Below are 19,427 nucleotides of genomic sequence, written 5' to 3' on the forward strand. Positions count from 1 at the left end.
ATCAAGAGCACTCTTTAGTGTGATTTCTATTAAACTTTGGGTTGCCAGATCGAGATGATCAGTGTACAAGGGTTAAACTGGAACACTGTGACACTGCAAAATACCTAGAAATAACACTTGACAGGTCTCTAGCGTTCAAAATCACTGTATGAATTTCAAATAAAAATTCTCCAGCAGGAACAAGTTACTGAGAAAACTGGCCAGATCACAGCGGGCAGTCAGGCTGAAACAATCCAAATTCCGCAATGGCATGATGCTACTCCGCTGCTGAGTATGCCCCTCCGGCACAAATCAACAGACGCCAAACAGGTGGATATTGCCAAAAACGACATACGGAGAATTATAACTGGCTGCTTGAAATCAACTCGAGTCGAATGTCACTACCAACCAGCAGGGATTGCACCACCCACTGCTCGAAGAGAAACACCAGCAAACAGGGAAAAAACGAAAGTGAAGCAGCAAAAAATGCATCCCATGCATGGGCAACAACCCTACCCACAACGACTAAGGTCAAGGAAAACTTTCCTCAGATCATCGGACAAATTAATAAACACTGATGAAGAAGCCAGGCTGTAACTATGGACGACCGAAACATTTCATTCTCCTGATTAGAAAAGGTTCTCACAATCCTTGCGCCCTTGTAATCGTGAGAATTGGTCAGTCTGGAAGTCCTTGAATAGGCTGAGGTCAGGAGAGGGCAGATCATGGGTTAAACCGGCAAAATGGAGATATATTTTTAAAAAAAGTGGCTGCGGAGAAGAACAGACTGTTCAAAATATGCTTCAGTGGCGACTGTCTCCATCTATCTGCACCGAAGATGACCTTCACCATGCAATGGAAAACGCACTGGAAGCAGCCAAATTTTGGTCAAACATTATAAAAAGTCCATTTATCTGTCAACAATTGTATAAACTGTTTTTTGTGTGTTTCTTACATGAGAATAATAATAATCTACTAGATGGTACTCACAAAGTAGTGGAGGGGTGGTTTAGCGATGATACAGAAATTGGCAAGCATGCTGCTGCGTTGGCGTTGAAATTACGGAAAAACTGGTAAAACGGCTAAAATTGATCGCACTATCAACTTTGTCTTACTACAGTACATCACCCCATATCGACGACGTCTTTTCCATCCCATCCGCCCACCACGTAATGATCGACTGACACCACTTGTTGGTGACTGAGGGAGTTCTGGTGGGAACAAAAGTTTCCAGAGATGGCCAGCACCGAAACAGTGATCGCGTGCATGACAGCAATATGAAGAATCAATGCTCTTGGTCTATTCGAAAGGAAACAGCGAGGCACCTACTACCCGGTCACTGTGAAGAATGAGTTTATATGTAGAGAATAATGAATTATTTAGGAATAAAGCAGACGTGTCACTAAAGGCAGAGGTGTTGCCTCTTTGACAGGTGCACAAACAAAAGGTACAGAGCTTTGCTTTGCTAGCTTTTGGAATTAAATACCTTTCTCAAGCTTTTAGGAGAAACATGCACACAAACACACTCACACACACGCACACACACACACACACACACACACACACACACACGAACACTGACATGCTCACACCTGTCTCCCTAGGTTGTGCTCAGGCGTGAACATATTAGTGAGTGTGTGTGTATTTGTGTGCCGGAGAAAGGAATTTAATCCCGAAAGCTAGCAAAGAAAACCTCTGTACCTTTTTGTTTGTGCACCTGTCGACGACGCAGCACTTCTGCCTTTTGATGAGTGGCCTCCTTTATTCGTAAACAATTCCTTACTGTCAACCAGACCTTTCCGTACATTATTATATATTAAATGTAGAAGTTGTTTGAAAATGTTCCACAATGCCGTAAACTCCTCCAGTTTCCGTATGTTCCGGTGTCGTGCACATTTTTGTCAATAAGAAACACCGCTTCTGTCTTTTATTTCTATCACCTTGTGTGTTGTAGGAGTAGCATAGTTTACACCTTACGTGTCCATCTTTCTGTGAGAGGGAATGGATCGAAATGTGTTAATGTCGGTTTAGCACCTCAAACAGACGTCCAAGTCATGGCTGTGTACACAAGTGTAGTCGCACACTGCTTCGACGTGTTACAGCAAAAAACGACGTACCAAACTGCTTGTGAACCGACAACACAAGATCGCTCTCCTTGTGACTAGTAGTCGATACGCTCTTCCTCCACTACAGTCGACGAAACATTACACAGATGTGTGGAAGCGACTTCGATCACTGATCACCTGCTCCAGTGGGCCAATACATGTATATTTAATGGGATCAGCTCATATGGTCGATGTCAACATGCAGATGGTATTTGTTTCCCGATATATTGGAAGAGAGATAAAAGGCAAAAGCTTATTGAGTTCTCTACCAGGTGAAATTTGCGAAGATTTTATAGCTCGTATTTTATTCCGCTGTATGTAACAAAAATAACAAGGAGAGAGACAGAAGGAGAGAGGGAGAGAGAGAGGCACTGTATTGTCAGCAAAGAATCGGACACTATTACACTTTCGTATTTCTAGCGTGGGAATCATAGGAACACGAAGAAAAAGATTAGGACACATACAGTGTGATATTTGGAGACGGTCATTCGATATCGCTGAACCATAGGTGTTATGCATCTGAGTTTCTTCGTACACTTCGCTTGCACTCTGCACTGTTGTGAATTTCCTCCTGTACGTTAGCCTGCTATTTTTCACGTTGTGATAGCTCTCAACGTGTCACCTTCTAACTAATGAAACAGTACTGTCGGAACATGAAAGTTCGTTATAAAGATATAGCCGTAACGAAAAACGTATGATTACATCACCCACCGGCCAAGCGGCACATCATTGATATCCAATTGATAGGATAATTAATTAAAATTGATCATGAGAATCACTTTGCATGATGTTTTTTCAGCAGTTGGGTTACACTCGCTGGGTAGCTCAAATGTTAGTCCCTGGAAGGAAGAGGATGTTACTTTTTAGAAACACTGCTGAGGGCCGACATTTGAAGCTGACAGCAGAAGGATTCTAACACCATCAATATACATTTCGCGTAAGGACAATATATTTGTGAAATTTCAGGTTTGACGCCGTCAATGTCAGTGTCACCATTTACTACTTTACTTTAAACGTAAGATTCATTGATATAGTACAGACAAATTAATCTTTAGAGTAGTCAGCCAAATGTAAAGGCAATCTTTAATGCTGTCATCAAACTTTAAACTGTATATTCTGATGATGTTCTCGTTCATATGACGAGCGAAACGAGACATAATTAAAAATACAAAGTGCGACTTGTGGCTGTTTTTCAAAACTTATTTTTAACGGTCTTTCCTCCTGCAGACGATGCCTGCTATCGGCCAATTTTTCTTCCTTTTAGTATTTGGGGTGCGTTTATCTTTCTCTAGCTGTGATTTTAAAATGTTTGGTACGCTGGTTCGTTACATAAGTGTGCCTAGGGTGATCTCTTTGCATTTTTGGTGTCGTACGCTTGGACTGTATGCACCCATAGTTTTGCTATGCGTGTTCTGGCTTCTGAGTTTGGATTTCATAATTTGTTGGACTTACAGAACATTCAATCATTAATTGTTTTTATTGTATTACATTAAATTTCTATTTGCTGAGACAGTGTTCGAGTTCGATTAAACAGTCCTGGGTTTTTTGATTGGTTTAGATCATGCGTGGCACCAGTATCTCATATCATCACGTGAAGTGTTGCTCCATCTTTGCAGGCTTTTGGTTGAGGATGTCTGACAAGCGAAGGTTATATAGCAGGAGGGATACGATGTCCTCCTGCCTCTGGTATGAAGGTTTGAGATTCAAGTCCATTATCGACTATTCTGGAAAGGTGGTTGTCTAGAATATTCGACATTTGTACGGTTAGATGGCCGTTTTTAACCAATTTACAGTATAAAATATGCCACAACTTGTCGAACGCCCTCTCTGTGTATATAACTAAGGCACAGTCCAGAATGTTGAGACCTCTTGTCACGCTGCTATGTAATTGCACTACCGACTACTGTGAGAATAGTAACATGCCGATATGTTGGAAGGAGAATCAGCATTGGTCGTATTTTTTTGTTTTATTATCCGCAAAATCGATTTTCGGTCACTTAGTGACCATCCTCAGTGCTCTAATATACAATTAAAATTGGTAGGCACTGGTATCAACAAGCTTAGAGCGATCACAAAAACTGAGCTCGGTTTACAGTTCGGTGTGCTCTTTTATAAGACTGAATGTTGTAGGCGTTTGATGAGACGTGGCCTTGGCGGGTGGCTCAGTCTGCAAGGTGGCTGGATGCTGGGTGCAGTTGTTCGTTTATCTGGGCTACTTTCTAGCTCGTAGATGCAGCTTGTTGCTAATTGGTACTGGTTCGAGATCTTTGCCATTGACGCTTTCTGATGCCCCTTTCACTGCTTCTGATGCGTTAGTATCGATGTGTTTCGCGTAAACTGGAGGCGATGCTTCCACTCGGAGCTCTCCGGCACGCCGCGAGAGGGCGGTGCTTGTGGATAGGCGGTCTGGCGAAAGAGAGGAGACGGGGGCCTTCCAGGACGGGGGCGAGTGTTACCAACTAACAGTTGCAGGTTTCCCTGTCTGCAAGAGGATACGTCGTAGGTGGTCACATAACCACTCGTTGGTTCCTCAGTGGCATTTAGCCGTTGGTTTGGAGCGTTTTCATGGGGAAGGCTGCTTGTAATTCCACCGTCCCTGCGATGTACCTGCTGCGAGACCATTTTGGCGGTTATCATCATACAACGGAATGTAATGGTGAGCTTCCGTCTGTTTTACTACATTTTAGTCGGAGACGAAGTAAATGAAGTTAATTTGGTGCGATTTGATGTTGACAGTGCTTGTGGGAGTTCGGCTGGATCAACATTTAGGTGTTCCTCTGTTTAAAATTTCCAAAAGGGAGTGCCAGTTGTAACTTGTGGGTGCTTTCGGTATATCTCATATCCTTATCTACGCACTGTTCGGGTGCCACATTATATTAGGATGTTTTACTTATTACTCTGTTTTTCACTGGGATTATTTGGTGCCGGCCGGGGTGGCTGAGCGGTTCTAGGCGCTACAGTCTGGAACCGCGCGAACGCTACGGTCGCCGGTTCAAATCCTGCCTCGGGCATGGATGTGTGTGATGGCCTTAGGTTAGTTAGGTTTAACTAGTTCTAAGTTCTAGGGGACTGATGACCTCAGAAGTTAAGTGCCATAGTGCTCAGAGCCATTTTTGAACATCGCTCCTCATCGATTTCTCTGTAAAATTTTGCTCTGGGAGTGTTACAGTGCAGCGATTTTATTGCTTTAATGAAGGTGCTCTGGTTACCACTGGGTATTTGATGTAAATTTATGTTTTAATTTTTCTGGTGTGTGGGAGCCCTGCACGTCACCGCTCCCAGATCCCCACATCCTTAACCATATCAGCTTCAGCAGTCTTGGTTTTTCTGCCGGTTATCATGTTAATCATGGTGGTTGCAGTTGCCGCAAGTAGGTGGTCGGTTTTGACAAATCGGTCGTCCGACGCCTCTTCTGGGTTGATGGGTATGGGTTTCTGTATACATTTTATGGTGTCCGTCGTTTCTAGCGCCCTTGAAGACGTTGGTCTGTTCGGACACTCGACGTTTGCACTTTTGCCATTTCTTTTGTCCCATTTGATCGCTAAGTCACTGTCTGCACGTCTTGCGCATTTTTGGGTTTGTGTGCATTTTTCTGTTAGGTGTTCTCAGCTGAAGCATCAAGTGCAGTGTGTTGGTCGCGCAGGTAACTTGTGCTGAGACTCCACTTTCCACGGTCGCAAGAGCATGTCAGCGCTGGCCTGCTACCTGGCGAGCGCTAATGTTCGGGATGTGCTCTGACCTACATTTGATTCGAATAGCTCATTCACATCTGTCTCCTATAGAAGTCAACTCCGCTTGTATTCCCGCTGTGGTTGTACCAAATCGATGTGTTTGATTACAACGCACATGCATGGAGCTGACTTTGCGTTTTATTCCTTTACAGTGCAAATCTCTTTTAAATCATAGCCTGAGTCTGGTGTATGTTGGACTAAGCATGCATCAGGTTTACATTTGACTTCAGGATGTGTGCTGTATATTGTTCCTGAGCGATTTCTGTTCACCTTTACATCTGATAGAATAGTGCTACATTCAAACCACAAAGATAGTAGTAGAAGGGTTTCTGTATTTCCTCTCCAGTTTTGTTTTGCGTATTTAGAATCTTCGACTTTCACACATGTGTCTTGTCGGTTCCGACGGTCTCTTGCGTTTCCTCGGAGAGGGCCTATTGCAGCGCTACAGTTGTTCCCGTTTGTTGTTAGTTGAACCTTGCATGGTGTGTTACTTGTTCCTATCGAAGACGTTCGGGCACTTTTCCTCGTGGGGGCTGTCGCTACCTTCGCTCTGGCAGTACATTTCGAACCCCTGCAACCTTAGTTCATCGCAGCTGTTTCCGCCTAAGTTCGGACAGTTTGCGAAAATGGAGGCCCAAGGTTGGGCGGGCTATACGTGAGCGTAGACACAGAAAGCCTTTGTGTCGTGTTTTTGCTAAAGGTATTGGGCGACACAGAATAACGGGAATGTTTGAATTGAGTAGTGGCAGCCATGGGCAGATGGCAGCACTGCGGGTTCGTGACAGTTAGCGAGTAAACAGTCCGCCATCATGGATCAGTGGAACGGACAACAGCGCGCGTCAGCCATTAAAATGTTTTGTAAAATCACTGGTAGTCTGGTAGCGGCGCAGAGGGAGTTTCGGTATTTTTATAATTTAGGACGTCATGATGTTGTTTCGTCGAAACACGCGGTAAAATGTGGGATTAATAACTCTGAAGAGACTGGACCTGTACTCAAGAACAGACCAACAGGACGACCAAGAAGCGTGCGTTTTCCAGAGAAAATTGATGTGGTACGCGCCGGCCATTGTGGCCGAGCGTTCCTAGGCGCTTCGGTCCGGAACCGAGCGACTACTACGGTCGCAGGTTCGAATCCTGCCTCGGGCATGGATGTGTGTGATGTTCTTAGGTTAGTTAGGTTTAAGTAGTTCTAAGTCCTGGGGGACTGATGACCTCAGATGTTAAGTCCCATAGTGCTCAGAGCCATTTGAACCATTTTTGAACTATTTTTGAACCATTTTTGAACCAAATCCTAATGACGTTCATTAATTCCCTTTACAAGCTAGTAAAATGACAGTGTGGTGAGGTATTATCGGACCGTATTTTTTCGCAAATTAACAGGGAAACACAATAACTGTCAATGCCGATTGTTACGTGCAGACGTTACGAACTTTCGTTACACCTGCTTTAAACAACTTTCCAAACGTTCAAGAAGCCTGGTTTCAACAGGACTGAGTGACATCACACAATGCACGGCAATCAATGGCATATGTGCGAGAATTGTTTGGCATCCGTATGATCTCACGATTCGGTAACATTCCCTGGCCCCCTAGATTGCCAGATTTATCCGTTTGTGATTTTTTCTTGTGGGGCTACATCAAGAGTAAAGTCTATTCGATCAAGAACCCTAGATTAATTAAAAGAGAGAATTCGTGATGCAGTTCACAGTATCCCAGATGAGATGTTGCAGCGGTCAACAAGAAATCTCAACAGCAGATTTGACGAATGTATTCGTACAGGAGGACGCAATCTAGAGGACGTAATTTTTAAAAAAATGTTAAATTCCTTCAATGTTTCGTAAATGGCGAAGTTGTAAGGTTTCAATTACTATGAATTTAATGTCTTTCATTCATCACTTGTAGTTTTACTGGATTGTAGATATGTTCCCGTGTTTCTCTGTCACCCTGGATCTCTTTCGTTATTCACGAATGTTGTATTCTGACTCCAATATTTGCTCTTGGCATTGGCGAACACGGGTTTGAGCGGCATGAATGGGACCCTGGCTCTGTCTACCCGTCCTAAGTGCAAAGAATGTTTCACTGTCATTCACCCGTGAGTGGTAGGGAGCATATCAGGGTATTCTGCTCAACATATATCGACGGATTATTGAATCTCATCTTGACTCTGGTTGTATGCTGTATCACAGTTCCATAAGGTTTACTTCACCAAATTACTGTTCAGTATAGAGCCATTCGTGCCTGTGTTTGAGCCACGCGAACTGCTCTTTCAGTGGAGGCGTCTGAGGTGCTCCTGAGCGTTAAACGTCAAATGTTGTCAGATATGTTTCATATTCGAGGAACCAATTACGAGCTGGCGCCAAAAGAAGTTACAAAGTTCCAGCCGACTATACCAGCTTTGTCATTTTGTCTCCTAACATAGATTCAATGCGACGTTCTTCGCATTTGCCATTATCTCAATATGATGTTGACACACTGAGCAGCCAGATTTCGGTCTCTTATCGTAATAATACAGGCTCGGAAACCGTTAATGTCAATATCGGCCCGTTAAGCTCAGTTCCCTGGTTTTATCTGTGTACACACCGATAGACCCCACATTTCACAAGAAGAGCATACTGGATGTACTTTTCTATGCTCTCAGATACAAGTTGGCATGGCCTTTAGACAGTCTAAAGGCGCTATAATTTTTACAGGTGGACAGTGGCATTTTTGCAAGCACTTAGGTTTCTATCTTCAACTCCCTTCTTAACACTATTACTCTCGTCTGACTCTCTGAGTGTCTTAAAATAATAATGAACACGAGAGACGGAATACAACTACGAACCGTTATACCAGGTGATCAAAAAGTCAGTATAAATTTGAAACTGAATAAATCACGGAATAATGTAGATAAAGAGGTACAAATTGACACACATGCTTGGAATGACATGGCATTTTATTAGAACCAAAAAAATACAAAATTTCAAAAAATGTCCGACAGATGGCGCTTCATCTGATCAGAATAGCTATAATTAGCATAACAAAGAAAGAGAAAGCAAAGATGATGTTCTTTACAGGAAATGCTCAATATGTCCACCATCATTACTCAACAATAGCTGTAGTCGAGGAATAATGTTGTGAACAGCACTGTAAAGCATGTCTGGAGTTTGTTGAGGCAATGGCGTCGGATATTGTCTTTCAGCATCCCTAGAGATGTCCGTCGATTACGATACATTTACGACTTCAGGTAACCCCAAAGCCAATAATCGCACGGACAGAGGTCTGGGGACCTGGGAGGCCAAGCATGACGAAAGTGGCGGCTGAGCACACGATCATTACCAAACGACGTGCATCTGTCGGACATTTTGTGAACTTTGTTTTCTTTTTTTTAGGTTCTAATAAAACCCCATGTCATTCCAAGCATGTGTGTCAATTTTTACCTCTCTATCTACATTATTCCGTGGTTTATTAAGTTTTCAAATTTATACTGACTTTTTGATCATCCGGTATTTTGGATGCGCGCAGTAAGCGATGGGGCAGGCAGTTCATTTGTTTCGGTTGCGGTCATGCGCTGCAATCCGCTATAATGACGCTGCCGAAATACGCTGCCTCTCTTGTCACTGCCCTTGATTTGAAATCGCCGTGTGGGCCTATTTACATGAGTTCAACAGCTCGCAATGGGCTTCTTTTCTTTTGCTTACTAAAAATGTCTGGCTTTGTAAAAGATTTTTGATTTCCTTAGGTGCACAGGGAAAAATCTGTATGCTATAATTTGTTGGATGTTTCCATTTTTATATTTTGTTTCTGATTAAATTTCAGAACTGGTGTGAAACGAAGTATCAAAAATGTCTGTTTTACTTCGAACTCTATTTGTTAAAACATAGTTGTGTATAAAATTGTAACAACTTCAGCTTTTATATCTGTAAATATGCATTTATGTTTTCTCTTCGTACAATTCTACCATGTGTTAGATAGCTAAATGGAGCAAACACTCTGGAGGCCAAATGGGAAAAGAATACTAGGCGCCCTTTATCCGGTTCAAAAATGGTTCAAATGGCTCTGAGCACTATGGGACTCAACTGCTGAGGTCATAAGTCCCCTAGAACTTAGAACTACTTAAACCTAACTAACCTAAAGACAACACACTCATCCATGCCCGAGGCAGGATTCGAACCTGCGACCGTAGCGGTCGGGCGGTTCCAGACTGTAGCGCCAGAACCGCTCGGCCACCAGCGGCCGGCCCTTTATCCGGATTTCGAGAAAAAGTTTCCTATTTCGTCCTAACAAAACATGGATTTTGCTTTTTGTAGAAGAACGCTCTGTCTTTGCCATTTATATGCACATGAGCATGAGCGATAGGGGCTGTTTGAGCTAAACGATCCAAGGGCGCTGCGACTTTACAGCTAGGGGTGGGGCCCTGTGGCTTCTAGAGCTTCGTTACAGAGAGTGTGAAGCAGCAACCCGCTTGTATGTGCTGTCAGCAAATAAGTGCTCTTCGTACTAGTCCAGCTGTAGAGTGGCCTTCGTTGTACTTTAACGTTTGACAATAAGGATATGGATCTTAGTGAAACTACGTGATCTGCAATTAGACAGATAACATGGTTCGCTTAAAGACATAAAATCGTACCGATAAAGAAATATGATTACGAGGTTTGCCTCACCTTTCAGTGAAGTAATCATTATCAGCTCCTCAGGTACGAACATCCATCTGTTTAATCTGATGGAAGCAAGGTGACAGAAACTTGAAGTACCAGCAACTGTCGGTAGTTCGCTGTACTATCTGAGTCACGTACCTCAATGTAATGTAAGCATCGGTTCGTATTCATGTGTTAAGTAATGTCTAATATACAGGGTGAGTCACCTAACATTACCGCTGGATATATTTCGTAAACCACATCAAATACTGACGAATCGATTCCACAGACCAAACGTGAGGAAAGGGGCTAGTGTAATTGGTTAATACAAAGTATAAAAAAATTCACGGAAGTATGTTTTTTAACACAAACCTACGTTTTTTTAAAATGGAACTCCGTTAGTTTCGTTAGCACATCTGAACATATAAACAAATACGTAATCAGTGCCGTTTGTTGTATTGTAAAATGTTAATTACATCTGGAGATATTGTAACCTAAGTTTGACGCTTGAGTACCACTCCTCCGCTGTTCGATCGTGTGTATCGGAGAGCACCGAATTACGTAGGGATCCAAAGGGAACGGTGATGGACCTTAGGTACAGAAGAGACTGGAACAGCACATTACGTCCACATGCTAACACCTTTTTATTGGTCTTATTCACTGACGCACATGTACATTACCATGAGGGGTGAGGTACACGTACACACGTGTTTTCGTTTTCAATTACGGAGTGGAATAGAGTGTGTCCCGACATGTCAGGCCAAGAGATGTTCAATGTGGTGGCCATCATTTGCTGCACACAATTGCAATCTCTGGCGTAATGAATGTCGTACACGTCGCAGTACATCTGGTGTAATGTCGCCGCAGGCTGCCACAATACGTTGTTTCATATCCTCTGGGGTTGTAGGCACATCACGGTACACATTCTCCTTTAACGTACCCCACAGAAAGAAGTCCAGAGGTGTAAGATCAGGAGAACAGGCTGGCCAATTTATGCATCCTCCACGTCCTATGAAACGCCCGTTTAACATCCTGTCAAGGATCAGCCTGGTGTTAATTGCGGAATGTGCAGGTGCACCATCATGCTGATACCACATACGTCGACGCGTTTCCAGTGGGACATTTTCGAGCAACGTTGGCAGATCATTCTGTAGAAACGCGATGTTCAATGGTTCAAATGGCTCTGAGCACTATGGGACTTAACAGCTATGGTCATCAGTCCCCTAGAACTTAGAACTACTTAAACCTAAGGACATCACACAACACCCAGTCATCACGAGGCAGAGAAAATCCCTGACCCCGCCGGGAATCGAACCCGGGAACCCGGGCGCGGGAAGCGTGAACGCTACCGCACGACCACGAGCTGCGGACAGAAACGCGATGTATGTTGCAGCTGTTTGGCCCCTGCAATGAAGTCAGCACCAATGAGGTGGTCGCCAATGATTCCGCACCATACATTTACAGTCCACGGTCGCTGTCGCTCTACCTGTCTGAGCCATCGAGGATTGTCCACGGACCAGTAATGCATGTTCCGTAGATTCACTGCCCCGTAGTTTGTGAAACCCGCTTTATCGGTAAACAGGTAGAACTGCAACGCATTCTCTGTTAATGTACATTGACAGAATTGCACTCGATGATTAAAGTCATCACCATGTAATTGCTGATGACGATGCAGTATGCGCATGACACTACTTTGACGCAGTCCACCGGCTCTCGCAATGTCCCGTGTACTCATGTGTGGGTTCATGGCAACAGCAGCTAACACACCAACTGCACCCGCTTCTCCTGTGACGGGCCTGTTACGGACCCGCAATGTGCGGCACGTTGGATGCTCTCTGTCCGGGTACCGTTCTGCATAGACCCTGCAGGCTTCAGCTGCATTTCGTCGACACTCGCCATAGATGAGTATAATCTCCGCCTTTTCAGAGTTCGAATACACCATTGTCACAGTTCCAACAACACTACACTATCACAGACGTCTGGTAACACGGTGTACTACAGTTGGTCTGCGTGCGGAGACGAATGCAGAATAACAATAGCAGCAAGCGCTACATGCGGACACTGCGACAGCTAGACCAAACCGCAACAGTGCACTACAGCCACACTCGTAAACACGGTCGTCATCGTAAACATGTCCTGCAGATGCTGCTCGCCGACCGTGGACCGTGTTTATACAACACGCAATGAACGTCGGAGGTTTCAATATCTCCGGATGTAATTAACATTTTACAGTGCAACAAACGGCACTGATTACGTATTTCTTTATATGTTCAGAAGTGCTAACAAACCTAACTTGGTTCCATTTAAAAAAAACGTAGGTTTGTGTTAAAAAACATACTTCCGTGCATATTTGTATGGTTTGTATTAAACAATTACACTAGCCCTTCTCCTCATGTTCGGTCTGTGGAATCGGTTCGTCAGTATTTAATGTTGTTTACGAAATATATCCAGCGGTAACGTTAGGTGACTCACCATGTATAAGAACTGTAAGTAATGTCTAATATATAAGAACTGCAGCATCTCAAACCTTGCTGCTGTCTCCATTAACAGAAATTATTATGATGTTGTTTGGTGTTGTGGTCTTCAGTCCTGAGACTGGTTTGATGCAGCTCTCCATGCTACTCTATTCTGTCCAAGCTTCTTCATCCCCCAGTACCTACTGCAGCCTTCATCCTTCTGAATCTGATTAGTGTATTCATCACGTGGTCTCCCTCTACGATTTTTACCCTCCACGCTGCCATCCAACAATAAATTGGTGATCCCTTGATGCCTCAGAACATGTCCTACCAACCGATCCCTTCTTCTAGTCAAGTTGTGCCACAAACTCCTCTTCTCACCAATTCTATTCAATACCTCCTCATTAGTAATGTGATCTACCCATCTAATCTTCAGCATTCTTCTGTAGCACCACATTTCGAAAGCTTCTATTCTCTTCTTGTCCAAACTATTTATAGTCCATGTTTCACTTCCATACATGGCTACACTCCATACAAATACTTTCAGAAACGACTTCCTGACACGTAAATCAATACTCGATGTTAACAAATTTCTCTTCTTCAGAAACGCCTTCCTTGCCATTGCCATTCTACATTTTATATCCTCTCTACTTCGACCATCATCAGTTATTTTGCTCCCCAAATAGCAAGACTCCTTTACTACTTTAAGTGTCTCATTTCCTAATCCAATTCCCTCAGCATCACCCGATTTAATTCGACCTTTTTTTTTTGGTCATCAGTCTACTGACTGGTTTGATGCGGCCGCCACGAATTCCTTTCCTCTGCTAACGTCTTCATCTCAGAGTAGCACTTGCAACCTACGTCCTCAATTATTTGCTTGACGTATTCCAATCTTTGTCTTCCTCTACAGTTTTTGCCCTCTTCAGCTCCCTCTAGTACCATGGAAATAATTCCCTCATGTCTTAGCAGATGTCCTATCATCCTGTCCCTTCTCCTTATCAGTGTTTTCCACATATTCCTTTCCTCTCCGATGCTGCGTAGAACCTCCTCATTCCTTACCCTATCAGTCCACCTAATTTTCAACATTCGTCTATAGCACCACATCTCAAATGCTTCGATTCTCTTCTGTTCCGGTTTTCCCACAGTCCATGTTTCACTACCATACAATGCTGTACTCCAGACGTACAACCTCAGAAATTTCTTCCTCAAATTAAGGCCGGTATTTGATATTAGTAGACTTCTCTTGGCCAGAAATGCCTTTTTTGCCATAGCGAGTCTGCTTTTGATGTCCTCCTTGCTCCGTCTGTCATTGGTTATTTTACTGCCTAGGTAGCAGAATTCCTTAACTTCATTGACTTCGTGACCATCAATCCTGATGTTAAGTTTCTCGCTGTTCTCATTTCTACTACTTCTCATTACCTTCGTCTTTCTCCGATTTACTCTCAAACCATACTGTGTACTCATTAGACTGTTCATTCCGTTCAGCAGATCATTTAATTCTTCTTCACTTTCACTCAGGATAGCAATATCATCAGCGAATCGTATCATTGATATCCTTTCACCTTGTATTTTAATTCCACTCGTGAACCTTTCTTTTATTTCCATCACTGCTTCCTCGATGTACAGATTGAAGAGTAGGGGCGAAAGGCTACGGCATTGTCTTACACCCTTCTTAATACGAGCACTTCGTTCTTGATCGTCCACTCTTATTATTCCCTCTTGGTTGTTGTACATACAGTATATGACCCGTCTCTCTCTATAAATTACCCCTACTTTTTTCAGAATCTCGAACAGCTTGCACCATTGTCGAACGCTTTTTCCAGGTCGTCAAATCCTATGAAGGTGTCCTGATTTTTCTTTAGCCTTGCTTCCGTTATTAGCCGTAACGTCAGAATTGCCTCTCTCGTCCCTTTACTTTTCCTAAAGCCAAACTGATCATCACCTAGCGCATTCTCAATTTTCTTTTCCATTCTTCTGTATATTTGACTACATTCCATTATCCTCGTTTTGCTTTTGTTGATGTTCATCTTATACCCTCCTTCCATTCCGTTCAACTGCTCTTCCAATTCATTTGCTGCCTCTGACAGAATTACAATGTCATCGGTGAACCTCAAAGTTTTTATTTCTTCTCCATGGATTTTAATACCTATTCCGAACTTTTCTTTTGTTTCCTTTACTGCTTGCTCAATACACAGATTGAACAGCATCTGGGAGAGGCTACAAACCTGTCTCACTCCCTTCCTAACCACTGCTTCCCTTTCATGTCCCTCGACTCTTATAACTGCCATCTGCTTTCTGCACAAATTGTAAATATCCTTTCGCTCCCTGTAGTTTACCCCTGCCACCTTCAGAATTTGAAAGAGAGCATTCTAGTCAACATTGTCAAAAGCTTTTTCTAAGTCTACAAATGCTAGAAACGTAGGTTTGCCTATCCTCAATCTTTCTTCTAAGATAAGTCGTAAGATCAGTATTGCCTCACGTGTTCCAACATTTCTACGGAATCCAAATTGATCTTCCCCGAGGGTTTCCCATTCGTCTGTAAAGAATTCGCGTTAGTATTTTCTAGCTGTGACTTATTAAACTGATAGTTCGGTAATTTTCACATCTGTCAACACCTACTTTCTTTGGGATTGGAATTATTATATTCTTCTTGAACTCTGAGGGAATTTCGCCTGTCTCATACATCTTGCTCACCAGACGGTAGAGGTTTGTCAGGACTGTCTCTCCCAAGGCTGTCAGTAGTTCTAATGGAATGTTGTCTACTCCCGGGGCCTGGTTTCGACTTAGGTCTTTCAGTGCTGTGTCAAACTCTTCACGCAGTATCATGTCTTCCATTTCATCTTCATCTACATCCTCTTCCATTTCCATAATATTGTCCTCAAGAATATCGCTCCTTCCACCTTTCTGCTTTCCCTTCTTTGCTTAGAAATGGGTTACCATCTGAGCTCTTGATATTCATGCAAGTGCTTCCCTTTTCTCCAAATGTCTCTTTAATTTTCCTGTAGGCAGTATCTATCTTACCCCTCGTGAGATAAGCATCTACATCCTTACATTTGTCATCTAGGCATCCCTGCTTAGCCATTTTGCACTTCCTGTCGATCTCATTTTTGAGATGTTTGTATTCCTTTTTGCCTTTTTATTATGATAGGGACGTAGAAAATCATGTGTCAGCCGTGAATAGGTTAGAACGCTTGAGAAAAAAGTAAACGACAAGTTAGTTATTAAATCCGTTTGAGTTCGACATCACGTTATATAAAAAATATGCACATCATGAAGATTTTATTAGTAGCTGTGATGCTTATAGAGGACTATTCTGCTTCCTCCCTTTGTGGCAGAAGGAAACTGGCTCTTTTGTCAAACCATTTTCAAATACAAATTCGTCATTTGTTAAGTCATAATGTCTCTCTAGTTGATAGTTTAAATTGTTTCCTGTAAGGTACAGTAGGGATACTTGAGTCGACAGTACGTTCGTGCCACAGTGCCTCCTCACCTGTTGTGCTGTGCAACACATAGTACACTTAGTACACTTTTGCAGTTAAACATAACATAAAGGCCAAAGGTCTTCCGAATTGTGTCACTGCCCAAGTCTACTTTAATCACTTGTTTGTACTGCAACCACAATCTTTTACTTTTTTATGGAGAGGCGGATTTGTGTGTTTTATAAGGCAGAACAGTGTTTCTGTTTTCTACCTTGTTTCAAATACCTGGTCATCTTGGAGCTTCAGTTGGTGATCTCTCTATCCCAAGACATTCAGTTACGAACGCCTTGTAAACAGTTTCGTCTTGAAGCAGGATGTTAAGATATACAGTACATACACATCTTTCCGCCGTTCTCTTAGGCAGAGCGAAAGCAGTCCTCAAGTTTCCGATATACGGAGCTGCGATGCCGTTACCGGAGCGTGACGTGAGTCAACACTCAACTTCCAGTGGTATCTCGTCGTTCACTTCTCGTTTCGTAGAAAACTTCACGCTAAGAAAAAAAGAAAAATGAGAGGTGAAAGAAGCAGCGAACCTCTCCGCACGAAGTGTTGACTTGCGAAGTGGCTGGGCGCATCGGCAGCGCGAAGGGCGGGTGGCTGCTGGAAGGCGCGAAGCGGTGTCGCTCGTTTATCCGGGGTGACGACACCACGCTGCAGCTCCAGGAAAATACGGGCACCAGCGCGCGGGGCAACGTACACTGGCTCAGGCTGCGTCCTCTCACGTTTCGCTGAGAAAATGAACACACATTTCTCGCCCTTGCATATGGTAGTAGACTTGAGCCGCTTAAAATACCTTTCCTTCATTTTTTCTGTGGTATCTTTTGTAAAATCTGTATCGGATTCCGAAACTCTAAGTAACTTCAGTCGTACTACTCCACTCATATCATAAGAACTCCATGGGCCAGTAAATTTTTTATAGTTTGCTTATGGGAAACTAAAACAAGGGAGAACTAATTTTACGCCGCTTATTACGTGCAGAAAAATTTTGCATTCTTTTCAGTACCACAACGTGGAGTTTCCAGAACCCTCCTCATAATAACAGACAAACATTACATCATGGTTCAAATGACTCTGAGTACTATGGGACTTAACTACAGAGCTCGTGAGTCCCCTAGAACTTAGAACTACTTAAACCTAACTAACCTAAGGACATCACACACATCCATGTCCGAGGCAGGATTCGAAACTGCGACCGTAGCGGACGCGCGGTTCCAGACTGTAGCGCCTAGAACCGCTCGGCCATCCCGGCCAGCAATTACATCATATTTCTCCATGCTACGCCAAATTATAAGCTACGTTTTCGCCTCACACCGCATGTTACATGTATATTTTACAGCCACAGGCAGGGTAATTTTCAAACTTGTATCTGGAAAATGTGTAAAGATGTCTAGAAAATTTTCAAGGTAGTTCGACATCAGCATCTTAGGAATATACCACAAAAATTACAGCCATTTACTGTGTATGGCCGTCTTGGAGACCTCGAGTGGGGTTTGGTCGGCTGCTGACGACGACAAGATGGTGAAAAGCGGTTGTGCTGCGGTTTCCTCAAGCACCAAACACGAATTTACCCAAATGCATTCATTTATTCACGGATATACTTGTCTATTTCATTAAACGATTGATTTTCCGGTTATATCCGGCATCCATGTATCTATTTAACTTTTACCCGCATATTTTACGTGTACGAGTAGGGTAATTTCGAACTTCTTTATCTGGAAAAGGGATGAAGATATCAAGAATATTTTGGAGGTTTTCCGGTATCGGAATCTTAGCAATCTATCGTATAAAGTTCAACCATCCGCTGTGTGTAACCGCATTTAAATCCGAGGCTAGGTTTGGGGTACCAAAACAATAATGTTTTCAATAACTTGTCAACCCCACAGGCCGCGCGGAGTAGCCGCGTGGTTTAGGGCGCCATGTTACGGATTGCGAGGCCCCTCCCGCCTGAGGTTCGAGTCCTCCCTCGGGCAGAGCTGCGTGTGTTGCTCTTAGCACAACTTAGTTTAAGTTAATTTAAAGTAGTGTGTAAGTCTAGAGACCGATGACTTCAGCAGTTTGCTCCCTTAGGAATTCACACACCTACAGATAATACAATTTTGACGTAATTTACACAAATCCCTCATTCATTCCTTCATAGCGGGTATACCCGTTAATTTCAGTCAGACGATATCACAGATATAGCCGTCATAATCAGTCATCAAATTATTTAAAAATTATTAGCTACTTATATTATTTATACAAGTAATGAAACTTAGGGCCTCTATCTCATGGAAAGGGACAAAGACATCAAGAAAATGTTCTAGGCAGTTCCATAGTCTTAGGTATGTATCGTAAAACTTCCAGCCATTTGCTGCACGTAGCCGTGATGGAACCCTGGGCTGGCATTGCGTACTCTACTGAGACGAAAAATTATGATAAACGCTTTTCTTGGTGGTTTTCTTCGTACATGAATTTTTGCAAATGCATCATTCATTCATTCTTTCACGGATATACCCATCAGTTTAATTAAATCACTGGTTTACCACGTGTATTCTCGTCATCAATCAACTTATTTAATTTTTATTTGCAGATTTTCAGTGCATGAGTAGGTTAACATTAAAGCTCTGTATCTGGGAAAGGTATATCAAGAACATTTTCGTGGTCCCTCGAAATCAGGATCTTAGGCACAAGACGTAAAAAGTTCATCTATTTGCTGTGCACAGCCGTCTTGGAATCTATGACAGGTTTTAGGTCTGCCGTTGGCGACGACAAATTGGTGAAACACACTTTATTTGGGCTTACTCCAGGAACCGCCCATGAATTTACGGAAATAAATCATTCGCTCATTCATTCAGTCAGTCATTCACGGGTATACCAGCCAGTTTAATTAAATGATTCATTAATTCATTCACAGGCCACTTTAATTAAATCATTGGTTTATCATAATGAGGCGAAACAAGTGCTATATCACTTTAAGGGTAAAGAGGTGAGCGAATGTGCCGGGGCTTATTCCAGTTCACTACTGCCAGCGCCACATTATAACGCACCTGTGCAAAGGATTGAACCATAATTTAAGAGCGAAATTAAAG

Source organism: Schistocerca nitens, chromosome 8, assembly GCF_023898315.1.
Source record: "Schistocerca nitens isolate TAMUIC-IGC-003100 chromosome 8, iqSchNite1.1, whole genome shotgun sequence".
Lineage (NCBI taxonomy): Eukaryota > Metazoa > Arthropoda > Insecta > Orthoptera > Acrididae > Schistocerca > Schistocerca nitens.